The sequence below is a fragment of the Eleutherodactylus coqui genome, chromosome 6 (genome assembly GCF_035609145.1).
Source record: "Eleutherodactylus coqui strain aEleCoq1 chromosome 6, aEleCoq1.hap1, whole genome shotgun sequence".
Classification (NCBI taxonomy): Eukaryota; Metazoa; Chordata; class Amphibia; order Anura; family Eleutherodactylidae; genus Eleutherodactylus; species Eleutherodactylus coqui.
In genome coordinates this window covers 166760237-166772396 of record NC_089842.1, presented here as the reverse complement: position 1 = coordinate 166772396, position 12160 = coordinate 166760237, and the positions used below count along the sequence as shown (strand labels likewise).

The 12160-nt window shown below is 49.2% G+C and overlaps 1 long non-coding RNA gene across 1 annotated transcript in view; it reads right to left on the bottom strand.

Annotated features, from left to right (window-relative positions):
- The window catches only part of LOC136631535 (uncharacterized), a 57931-nt gene that overhangs the window by 23822 nt on the left and 21949 nt on the right, over positions 1 to 12160 (bottom strand). The window contains exon 3 of the long non-coding RNA XR_010793048.1: positions 5582 to 5771. This is a non-coding gene — a long non-coding RNA (uncharacterized lncRNA). The remainder of the gene's footprint in view (positions 1 to 5581; positions 5772 to 12160) is intronic.

The following is a 12160-nucleotide window of genomic DNA, read 5'->3' as shown; positions in this document are numbered from 1 at the left end:
GATGGGCACTGCAATGGGATATATTTATGTACCGCCGGTGGCTTCCTGGCACCCACCCATGCTGTGGGTCCACAGGGAGTTGTAAATGCATCTGTTTCCACTTCTAAAGAACCCCAGTCTGACTGGGGCATGCAGTGTGGGCCGAAGCCCACCTGCATTAAGCACGACATTACTACCTCAGCTGTGTTGGGCAATGCAATGGGATATTTTTATGTACCGCCGGTGGGTTCCAGGGAGCCACCCATGCTGTCGGTCCACAGGGAGTTGTAAATGCATCTGTTTCCACTTCTAAAGAACCCCAGTCTGACTGGGGCATGCAGTGTGGGCCGAAGCCCACCTGCATTAAGCACGACATTACTACCTCAGCTGTGTTGGGCAATGCAATGGGATATTTTTATGTACCGCCGGTGGGTTCCAGGGAGCCACCCATGCTGTCGGTCCACAGGGAGTTGTAAATGCATCTGTTTCCACTTCTAAAGAACCCCAGTCTGACTGGGGCATGCAGTGTGGGCCGAAGCCCACCTGCATTAAACATGACATTACTACCTCACCTGTGATGGGCACTGCAATGGGATATATTTATGTACCGCCGGTGGCTTCCTGGCACCCACCCATGCTGTGGGTCCACAGGGAGTTGTAAATGCATCTGTTTCCACTTCTAAAGAACCCCAGTCTGACTGGGGCATGCAGTGTGGGCCGAAGCCCACCTGCATTAAACATGACATTACTACCTCACCTGTGATGGGCACTGCAATGGGATATATTTATGTACCGCCGGTGGCTTCCTGGCACCCACCCATGCTGTGGGTCCACAGGGAGTTGTAAATGCATCTGTTTCCACTTCTAAAGAACCCCAGTCTGACTGGGGCATGCAGTGTGGGCCGAAGCCCACCTGCATTAAGCACGACATTACTACCTCAGCTGTGTTGGGCAATGCAATGGGATATTTTTATGTACCGCCGGTGGGTTCCAGGGAGCCACCCATGCTGTCGGTCCACAGGGAGTTGTAAATGCATCTGTTTCCACTTCTAAAGAACCCCAGTCTGACTGGGGCATGCAGTGTGGGCCGAAGCCCACCTGCATTAAACATGACATTACTACCTCACCTGTGATGGGCACTGCAATGGGATATATTTATGTACCGCCGGTGGCTTCCTGGCACCCACCAATGCTGTGGGTCCACAGGGAGTTGTAAATGCATCTGTTTCCACTTCTAAAGAACCCCAGTCTGACTGGGGCATGCAGTGTGGGCCGAAGCCCACCTGCATTAAGCACGACATTACTACCTCAGCTGTGTTGGGCAATGCAATGGGATATTTTTATGTACCGCCGGTGGGTTCCAGGGAGCCACCCATGCTGTCGGTCCACAGGGAGTTGTAAATGCATCTGTTTCCACTTCTAAAGAACCCCAGTCTGACTGGGGCATGCAGTGTGGGCCGAAGCCCACCTGCATTAAACATGACATTACTACCTCACCTGTGATGGGCACTGCAATGGGATATATTTATGTACCGCCGGTGGCTTCCTGGCACCCACCCATGCTGTGGGTCCACAGGGAGTTGTAAATGCATCTGTTTCCACTTCTAAAGAACCCCAGTCTGACTGGGGCATGCAGTGTGGGCCGAAGCCCACCTGCATTAAGCACGACATTACTACCTCAGCTGTGTTGGGCAATGCAATGGGATATTTTTATGTACCGCCGGTGGGTTCCAGGGAGCCACCCATGCTGTCGGTCCACAGGGAGTTGTAAATGCATCTGTTTCCACTTCTAAAGAACCCCAGTCTGACTGGGGCATGCAGTGTGGGCCGAAGCCCACCTGCATTAAACATGACATTACTACCTCACCTGTGATGGGCACTGCAATGGGATATATTTATGTACCGCCGGTGGCTTCCTGGCACCCACCAATGCTGTGGGTCCACTGGGAGTTGTAAATGCATCTGTTTCCACTTCTAAAGAACCCCAGTCTGACTGGGGCATGCAGTGTGGGCCGAAGCCCACCTGCATTAAGCACGACATTACTACCTCAGCTGTGTTGGGCAATGCAATGGGATATTTTTATGTACCGCCGGTGGGTTCCAGGGAGCCACCCATGCTGTCGGTCCACAGGGAGTTGTAAATGCATCTGTTTCCACTTCTAAAGAACCCCAGTCTGACTGGGGCATGCAGTGTGGGCCGAAGCCCACCTGCATTAAGCACGACATTACTACCTCAGCTGTGTTGGGCAATGCAATGGGATATTTTTATGTACCGCCGGTGGGTTCCAGGGAGCTACCCATGCTGTCGGTCCACAGGGAGTTGTAAATGCATCTGTTTCCACTTCTAAAGAACCCCAGTCTGACTGGGGCATGCAGTGTGGGCCGAAGCCCACCTGCATTAAACATGACATTACTACCTCAGCTGTGATGGGCACTGCAATGGGATATATTTATGTACTGCCGGTGGCTTCCTGGCACCCACCCATGCTGTCGGTCCACAGGGAGTTGTAAATGCATCTGTTTCCACTTCTAAAGAACCCCAGTCTGACTGGGGCATGCAGTGTGGGCCGAAGCCCACCTGCATTAAGCACGACATTACTACCTCAGCTGTGTTGGGCAATGCAATGGGATATTTTTATGTACCGCCGGTGGGTTCCAGGGAGCCACCCATGCTGTCGGTCCACAGGGAGTTGTAAATGCATCTGTTTCCACTTCTAAAGAACCCCAGTCTGACTGGGGCATGCAGTGTGGGCCGAAGCCCACCTGCATTAAACATGACATTACTACCTCACCTGTGATGGGCACTGCAATGGGATATATTTATGTACCGCCGGTGGCTTCCTGGCACCCACCCATGCTGTGGGTCCACAGGGAGTTGTAAATGCATCTGTTTCCACTTCTAAAGAACCCCAGTCTGACTGGGGCATGCAGTGTGGGCCGAAGCCCACCTGCATTAAGCACGACATTACTACCTCAGCTGTGTTGGGCAATGCAATGGGATATTTTTATGTACCGCCGGTGGGTTCCAGGGAGCCACCCATGCTGTCGGTCCACAGGGAGTTGTAAATGCATCTGTTTCCACTTCTAAAGAACCCCAGTCTGACTGGGGCATGCAGTGTGGGCCGAAGCCCACCTGCATTAAACATGACATTACTACCTCACCTGTGATGGGCACTGCAATGGGATATATTTATGTACCGCCGGTGGCTTCCTGGCACCCACCAATGCTGTGGGTCCACAGGGAGTTGTAAATGCATCTGTTTCCACTTCTAAAGAACCCCAGTCTGACTGGGGCATGCAGTGTGGGCCGAAGCCCACCTGCATTAAGCACGACATTACTACCTCAGCTGTGTTGGGCAATGCAATGGGATATTTTTATGTACCGCCGGTGGGTTCCAGGGAGCCACCCATGCTGTGGGTGCACACGGAATTCCCATTGCGGAGTTGTACCTGCCTGTGACTATTTATAAAAAACCGCGGTCTGACTGGGGCGTGCAGACACCTTGACAGAATGAATAGTGTATGGCACATAGGTTCCCCATTGCTATGCCCACGTGTGCAGCTCCAGATGGAGGTGGCACAGGATTGGATTTCTCATTGCTTCTGTACAGCATTGTGGGCTATCGTCCCGCCCCTTTTAAAGAGGGTCGCTGCCTAGCCGTGCCAACCCTCTGCAGTGTGTGCCTGCTTTTCCTGTGGCAGACGCACTTATAAATGGACATGAGGGTGGCGTGGCATGAGGGCAGCTGAAGGCTGGGCAGGGACAGTTTGGTGTGCGCTGTGGACACTGGGTCGTGGGGGGGGGGGGAATTGGCAGCATGTAACCCAGGAGAAGTGGCAGCGGAGTGTCATGCAGGCAGTGATTGTGCTTTGTTGGAGGTAGTGTGGTGCTTAGCTAAGGTATCCATTGCTAATGAGGGCTTTTCAGAAGTAAAAGTTGTTGGGAGGGGGGGGGGGCACTCTTGCCGGTATTGTGGCTTAATAGTGGGACCTGGGAACTTGAGATGCAGCCCAACATGTAGCCCCTCGCCTGCCCTATCCGTTTCTGTGTCGTTCCCATCACTTTCTTGAATTGCCCAGATTTTCACAAATGAAAACCTAAGCGAGCATCGGCGATATACAAAAATGCTCGGGTCGCCCATTGACTTCAATGGGGTTCGTTACTCGAAACGAACCCTCGAGCATCGCAAAAAGTTCGTCTCGAGTAACGAGCACCCGAGCATTTTGGTGCTCGCTCATCTCTAGTCAGAACGCATCTGTGGCGAGCCGTGGGAGGGGCCGATTTATATACTCGGGTGACACCTGATCTCGCCAGCCACTCACTGCAGGGGGGTGGTATAGGGCTTGAACGTCGCAGGGGGAAGTTGTAATGCCTTCCCTGTCTTTCTATTGGCCAGAAAAGCGCGCTAACGTCTCAGAGATGAAAGTGAAAGTAACTCGAACATCGCGTGGTACTCGTCACGAGTAACGAGCATCTCGAACACGCTAATACTCGAACGAGTATCAAGCTCGGACGAGTACGTTCGCTCATCTCTAGTGTTCAACTCATTATAGCACTCTTGAATAACAGAAGGATCAGAGTCTTCTTAGTGTCTGGGGATTCGTATTTTGGCTGCATTCATGAGTAATGGAAGCAAGGGTATCTTTTCATTGTTGATGATTGGTAAAGTAAGGTTTAAAAGAAGATATTTTGGGGCAGTGGCGTAGTAAGGTCAGGTGGTACCCTGACCTTGGAACATTTTTTTGTCACCCTCCACGCTCCAATTTTGAAATTATTAAAAGAAGGAAAGACAAGTGTTGCAAGTGTAATATTCTGGTTTATTTTCTTAACACTGTGGGCATAAACACATAAATCCTTTGTCTACTAACTTTGTTCTCTGAATATTTTGAAATCGCATCATTCCTTTCGCTACTTTGTTTTCAGTTGACAAGACAGCTAAGCCAGAGAGCCGAGTCTGACTCATAGTGGACATAAGAGCTCATGATTAAAGGGGTTGTCCCGCGAAAGCAAGTGGGGGTATACACTTCTGTATGGCCATATTAATGCACTTTGTAATGTACATTGTGCATTAATTATGAGCCATACAGAAGTTATAAGAAGTTATTCACTTACCTGTTCCGTTGCTAGCGTCCTCGTCTCCATGGTGCCGTCTAATTTTCAGCGTCTAATCGCTAGATTAGACGCGCTTGCGCAGTCCGGTCTTCTTCTTTTCTGAATGGGGCCGCTCGTGCCAGAGAGCGGCTCCGTGTAGCTCCGCCCCGTCACGTGCCGATTCCAGCCAATCAGGAGGCTGGAATCGGCAATGGACCGCACAGAAGCCCTGCGGTCCACCGAGGGAGAAGATCCCGGCGGCCATCTTCAACCGGTAAGTAAGAAGTCACTGGAGCGCGGGGATTCAGGTAAGTGCTGTGCGGTGTTTTTTTTAAGTCCCTGCATCGGGTTTGTCTCGCGCCGAACGGGGGGGCTGTTGAAAAAAAAAAACCTGTTTCGGCGCGGGACAACCCTTTTAATTTTAGTTTTTAAAAACTCCTCTCACACGATGCTACTGAAACACATAACGTTAACAAGAATCTTAAGGCTAAAGTGATAGTCACAGCTTACCTCCTCCCCCTCCCTGCACAGGTCACAGAGCTGCTGGAATAGTCTCCCGTAGAAATTATTAGGTCAGCTTCTGTCCACTGTGTGAAAGGCCCATGAGTTCTGCAGTAAAGCATCTCTCTAAATGCTGTGACTGCCGTAAAGACGAGATGACCGCCCCGTAGTCGTGTACAGACAATAGAAAAAAGAAAATCTATAATGAGAAAATAAAGAGAAAAAAAGAGAAAAATTGAATATGTTTCACCATCTGGTTTTCTTAGTGAAAAAAAGATGATACATTTCCTTTAAGGCTTCCCTGAACCATCAATTTTCTGGGTGATTACCCCCCCCCCCCCTCCTCCCAAAATGAATTTAAAAAATGCCAACATTGTTTTAACCGACACAACAGTTTTTTATAGGTGTTTTTCGGGTGGTGATTATTTGTTTACTTATGTTTAGCATGCATTTTTTTCTGCCATTACTCATGAAGAAGTCTAAGCAAAAACGTAAAAAAAGACAAAAAATAGACACTGAAAATAGACAAGTGAAAAATGCGCTATTTGTATCATGTTTACTGTTTCCCTGCTGACTTGCAGCTAAGCTCCTGATCCTCTACTGCGGCTGTGACAGCCACGGTGGGGATTCCCTCCATCCCTGCTGTGATGTGAGGCTGTTTTTACATGAAAACTCCTAGCATCCACTTGTTTTATATGCTGGGGAGCGCGTTATCGGGGCGTGACTCATATATCCCGCTCGCCCTTGTGAAGGAGTCCTAACCTGGGTATCTCCGGTATATTATTATGTATGTACAACTGCTGTATATAGTGATATACCAGGTTATACCAGCATGCTCTGTATCACTATATATAGCAGATATACATTCCCTGTATATGGTGATGCTGATGTAACCTGGGTATCTCCTGTATATTATTATGTATGTACAACTGCTGTATATAGTGATATAACAGGTTATTACAGCATTCTCCATATCACTGTATACAGGGGATGTCTAGCTTATACCAGTAGTTAATATATAATTATATACACAAGATACCCAGGTTATCTTCTGTATATTATTATGTATGTACAGCTGCTGTATATAGTGATATACCAGCATGCTCCATATCAATATATACAGGGGATGTCTAGCTTATACCAGTAGTACATATATAATTATATTCAGGAGATACACAGGTTACTTCAGCATGCTCCATATCACTATATATAGCAGATATATATCCTCTGTATATAGTGATGCTGATGTAACCTGGATATGTCCTGTACATTATTATATGTACAGCTGGTATAATGTATACCAGCTAAACGTACAAGATTACATGCAGTACATGGTACAAACCTCGTTGTACCTCATTTATTGCTCCTCTGCTCTCATCCTCGGGTCCCGACACTGTCACTGCAGGGCCGGATGGACATCCATCCTGACCCCCACACATCACACACACAGCTCTAACATATCCCTCCTAATCCCCACACGTCACACACACAGCTCTAATACATCCATCCTGATCCCCAGACATCACATGCACAGCTCTACTACATCCATCCTGATCCCCAGACATCACACACAGCTCTGCTATATCCATCCTGATCTCCAGACATCACACACACAGCTCTAATACATCCATCCTGATCACCACACATCACACACACAGCTTTAATACATCCATCCTGATCCCCAGACATCACACACACAGCTCTACTACTTCCATCCTGATCCCCAGACATCACACACAGCCCTACTACATCCATCCAGATCCACAGACATCACACACAGCTCCGCTACATCCATCCTGATCCTCAGACATCACACACACAGCTCCGCTACATTTATCCTGATCCCAAGACATCACACACAGCTCCGCTAGATCCATCCTGATCCCCACACGCCACACACACAGCTCTACTACATCCATCCTGACCCCTATACATCACACACACAGCTCTACTACATCTATCCTGATCCCCAGACATCACACACACACAGCTCTGCTACATCCATCCTGATCCCCAAACATCACACACACACAGCTCCGCTACATCCATCCTGATTCGCACACATCACACACAGCTCTGCTACATCCATCCTGATCCCCACACATCACACACAGCTCCGCTACATCCATTCTAATCCCCACACATCGCACACAGCTCTGCTACATCTATCCTGATCCCCACACATCACACACAGGTTTACTACATTCATCCTGATCACCAGACATCACACACACAGCTCTAATACATCCATCCTGATCACCACACATCACACACACAGCTTTAATACATCCATCCTGATCCCCAGACATCACACACACAGCTCTACTACTTCCATCCTGATCCCCAGACATCACACACACAGCCCTACTACATCCATCCAGATCCACAGACATCACACACAGCTCCGCTACATCCATCCTGATCCTCAGACATCACACACACAGCTCCGCTACATTTATCCTGATCCCAAGACATCACACACAGCTCCGCTAGATCCATCCTGATCCCCACACGCCACACACACAGCTTTAATACATCCATCCTGATCCCAAGACATCACACGCACAGCTCTAATACATCTATACTGACCCCTATACATCACACACAAAGCTCTACTACATCCATCCTGACCCCTATACATCACACACACAGCTCTACTACATCTATCCTGATCCCCAGACATCACACACACACACAGCTCTGCTCCATCCATCCTGATCCCCAGACATCACACACACACAGCTCCGCTACATCCATCCTGATTCGCACACATCACACACAGCTCTGCTACATCCATCCTGATCCCCACACATCACACACAGCTCCACTACATCCATCCTAAATCCCACACAGCTCTGCTACATCTATCCTGATCCCCACACATCACACACAGCTCTACTATAGTCATCCTGATTCCCACACATCACACACACTGTTCCACGCACTCACCCACTCGCTCTATCTATCCATCCATCCTGATCCCCACAGCTCCAACACACACACACAGAACACAGCAGAGTCCTACATTTACTGATCTTCCCCATGACCTTGTGATCCCTGACTCCTCCCACGCAGGGTATCACATGAGGTGACCACCACAGGTCCTGGAAGCTGCCAGCTCTGCAAGTCTGTCTGTCTCTTCATGTCAGGACTGCAGGGGGAGTGTTAACCGGTGCTAGGGGGCAGTGCAGACTCTGTGAGGGGTTTTTGGCAGACTGGGCTGTACAGCGAAGCTCCTCTGCGGCAGTCAGTCACACGTGGCACCGGGTAGAGCGCAGATAGGATGTCTGGCAGGCGCTTGTTCTCCTGCAGCAGCTCCAATAGTAGCTCCTGCATCCGCCACCAGGACCACAGCTGACTGGCTGAGCTGTCACCCCCTTACTGATAGCATTTTTGGCACCATTTTTTTGGCAATTGTGTCATTTTAAAATTGTTTTTTTTGTACAGCTACAACACCCCAGAGGGATGACTCTGGACACTTGACCAATGCGAAGAGCTGGGAGGGTTAAGTGTTGGCTTGTCGCAGCGGCATTTACCAGGCTCTGGTCCCAGAGGGATGACACGTAGCCAAGGCCAGAGCAGGATTGCAGGCCACCTTCGACACCCCTAGGATAGGGAATGCCATTAAATGGGACAATGGGGGTAGTAGTTATCAGTCGTGATGCCACCGTTTCCACACACCAGTATGCTGTGCGCTGGAGAACAAACACCGAAAGGACAAAAGGTTTCAATAACGACTTATGAAAAATCCTATGAACCCCCCATGTATCTGGCAAATCAAGTTCATAAGCAAGCGGGTTTACTACACGCGTGATGACCAAGGGACCCACGAAACGCGGCGCCAGTTTTAAAGACGGAACCTTCAATTTCAGATTCCTAGAAGACAAATATACCTTCTGTCCCATCCTGTAAGGTTCAGATACTGACAGACTCCTCCCACTACGCAACTGCATACGAGCCCCTGTTGCTTCCAGGTTTTACGTACTTCTTTCCATACCCCCTGCAGTGCATCTGTGGCGACATCAGCTGCAGGACAGGCAGACAGAGTAGAAATAGCTGTAAGGAAGCGAGGATGCTGACCATATACGCAAAGGAATGGAGATACCCCAGTGGAAGAACAACTACGGTTGTGTAGCACAAACTCTTCCAACGGCAGGAATTCTGCCCACTGATGAGCCTTTTCGCTAGCAAACAACCATGAATATTGCACTAAATACTGGTTCTTCCACTCCGTCTGACCATTAGTTTGCGAGTGGAATGCTGATGAGAAGGAAAGCGACGTTCCCAGGTTTCTGCAGAAGGCACGCCAAAACTGCGACACAAACTGAACCCCACGATCAGATACAATGTTTTGGGGAACCCCATGTAGGCGAATTATTTCTTTTACAAAAATCTTAGAAAATTCTATTGCAGAAGGTAGCTTCTTTAACACCACGAAATATGCCATTTTTGAGAAACGGTCTACAACCACTAGGATAGTGGTGAACTTCTGAGACTCAGGTAGATCAGTGATGAAATCTACCGATAAATGCGACCACGGACGAGAAGGCACCGGTAACGGTCTCAGAGGCCCCTCTGGATGCCGCCGCCGACTTTTACAGCGTGCACAGACAGAGCATCCCTTAACAAAGTCGCGGATATCCCGAGACATGCCTGGCCATCAGTAGTGTCTGGTACAAAGACCCAAAGTCCCCTGAACACCCGGATGGCCTGCGAGAACAGATGAGTGAGACTCTTCAATGACTCTGAGATGCAAGGTCTCTGGCATAAAGCCATCTGCCCTCCTGCTCCTGAGGGAGCGTCCTGCTGACAATTTTGTAGATGAGGAATGAGATCAGATTCTACAGCTGCCAACACCACCCCAGGTGCCAGAATATTCTCGGGAGCCACTGTCTCACTTTCTGGCAAACCGAAACTCCGTGAGAGAGCGTCAGCCTTCACGTTCTTCTCCCCTGGAATATATGTAACAACGAGGTTAAACCTGGCTAAAAACAATGCCCACCTGGCCTAACGAGCTGTGATTCTCTATATACCAAGTTTTTATGATCAGTATACACGGTAACGGGATGCCTTGCCCCCTCAAGATGGTGACGCCACTCTTCTAGAGACCACTTAATCGCCAGTAACTCACGATTACCCAAGTCGTAGTTACATTCCGCCGAACTGAACTTCCGCGAGAAGAACGCACATGGACTATACCCAGATCTCCCGCTGACTTCCTGAGACAATACAGCCCCCGCCCCCACCTGAGACGCATCGACCTCAATGAAGTACGGTCGCCACTAGAGATGAGCGAACGTACTCGTCTGAGCTTGATACTCGTTCGAGTATTAGCGTGTTCGAGATGCTCATTACTAGAGGCGAGCACCACGCGATGTTCGAGTTACTTTCACTTTCATCTCTGAGACGTTAGCGCGCTTTTCTGGCCAATAGAAAGACAGGGAAGGCATTACAACTTCCCCCTGCGACGTTCAAGCCCTATACCACCCCCCTGCAGTGAGTGGCTGGCGAGATCAGGTGTCACCCGAGTATATAAATCGGCCCCTCCCGCGGCTCGCCACAGATGCATTCTGACATAGCTCAGGGAAAGTGCTGCTGATGCCGGAGCTGCTATAGGGAGAGTGTTAGGATTGATTTTAGGCTTCAAGAACCCCAACGGTCCTTCTTAGGGCCACATCTGACCGTGTGCAGTACTGTTGAGGCTGCTTTTTGCAGTGTTGCACTTTTTTTATTTTTTTTTTCTATATCGGCCGTGCAGAGCATTGCGTCCAGAGCATTGCGTCCTGCAGTAATTTTACATAGTCCACGGCCAGTAGTGGTGGTGAGGCAGGGACAGTGAAAGACATATCCAGTCTATATACGCAGTGGGCTTTTCCAAAAAAATTTGGGAAAAAAAATCTATTTGGGCTGCCTGTGACCATCCTGACTGTACTGCGTCTCTGCTGGGGGTAGTTGTCCTAATTCATACGCAGCCAGCTAAGTGTTACAGCAGGCTTGCGCAAAATTCTTTCCTGGCTCTGCGTTGCCTCTTACATCACCGCTGTCATCCTGTCCAGAGTGAAACAGTCTGCAGTAATTTTACATAGTCCAGGGCCAGTAGTGGTGGTGAGGCAGGGACAGTGAAAGACATATCCAGTCTATATAGGCAGTGGGCTTTTCCAAAAAAATTTGGGAAAAAAAATCTATTTGGGCTGCCAGTGACCATCCTGACTGTACTGCGTCTCTGCTGGGGGTAGTTGTCCTAATTCATACGCAGCCAGCTAAGTGTTACAGCAGGCTTGCACAAAATTCTTTCCTGGCTCTGCGTTGCCTCTTACATCACCGCTGTCATCCTGTCCAGAGTGAAACAGTCTGCAGTAATTTTACATACTCCAGGGCCAGTAGTGCTGAGGCAGGGACAGTGAAAGACATATCCAGTCTATATAGGCAGTGGGCTTTTCCAAAAAAAATTTGGGAAAAAAAATCTATTTGGGCTGCCTGTGACCGTCCTGACTGTACTGCGTCTCTGCTGGGGGTAGTTATCCTAATTCAGACACAGCCAGCTAAGTGTTACAGCAGGCTTGCGCAAAATTCTTTCCTGCCTCTGCT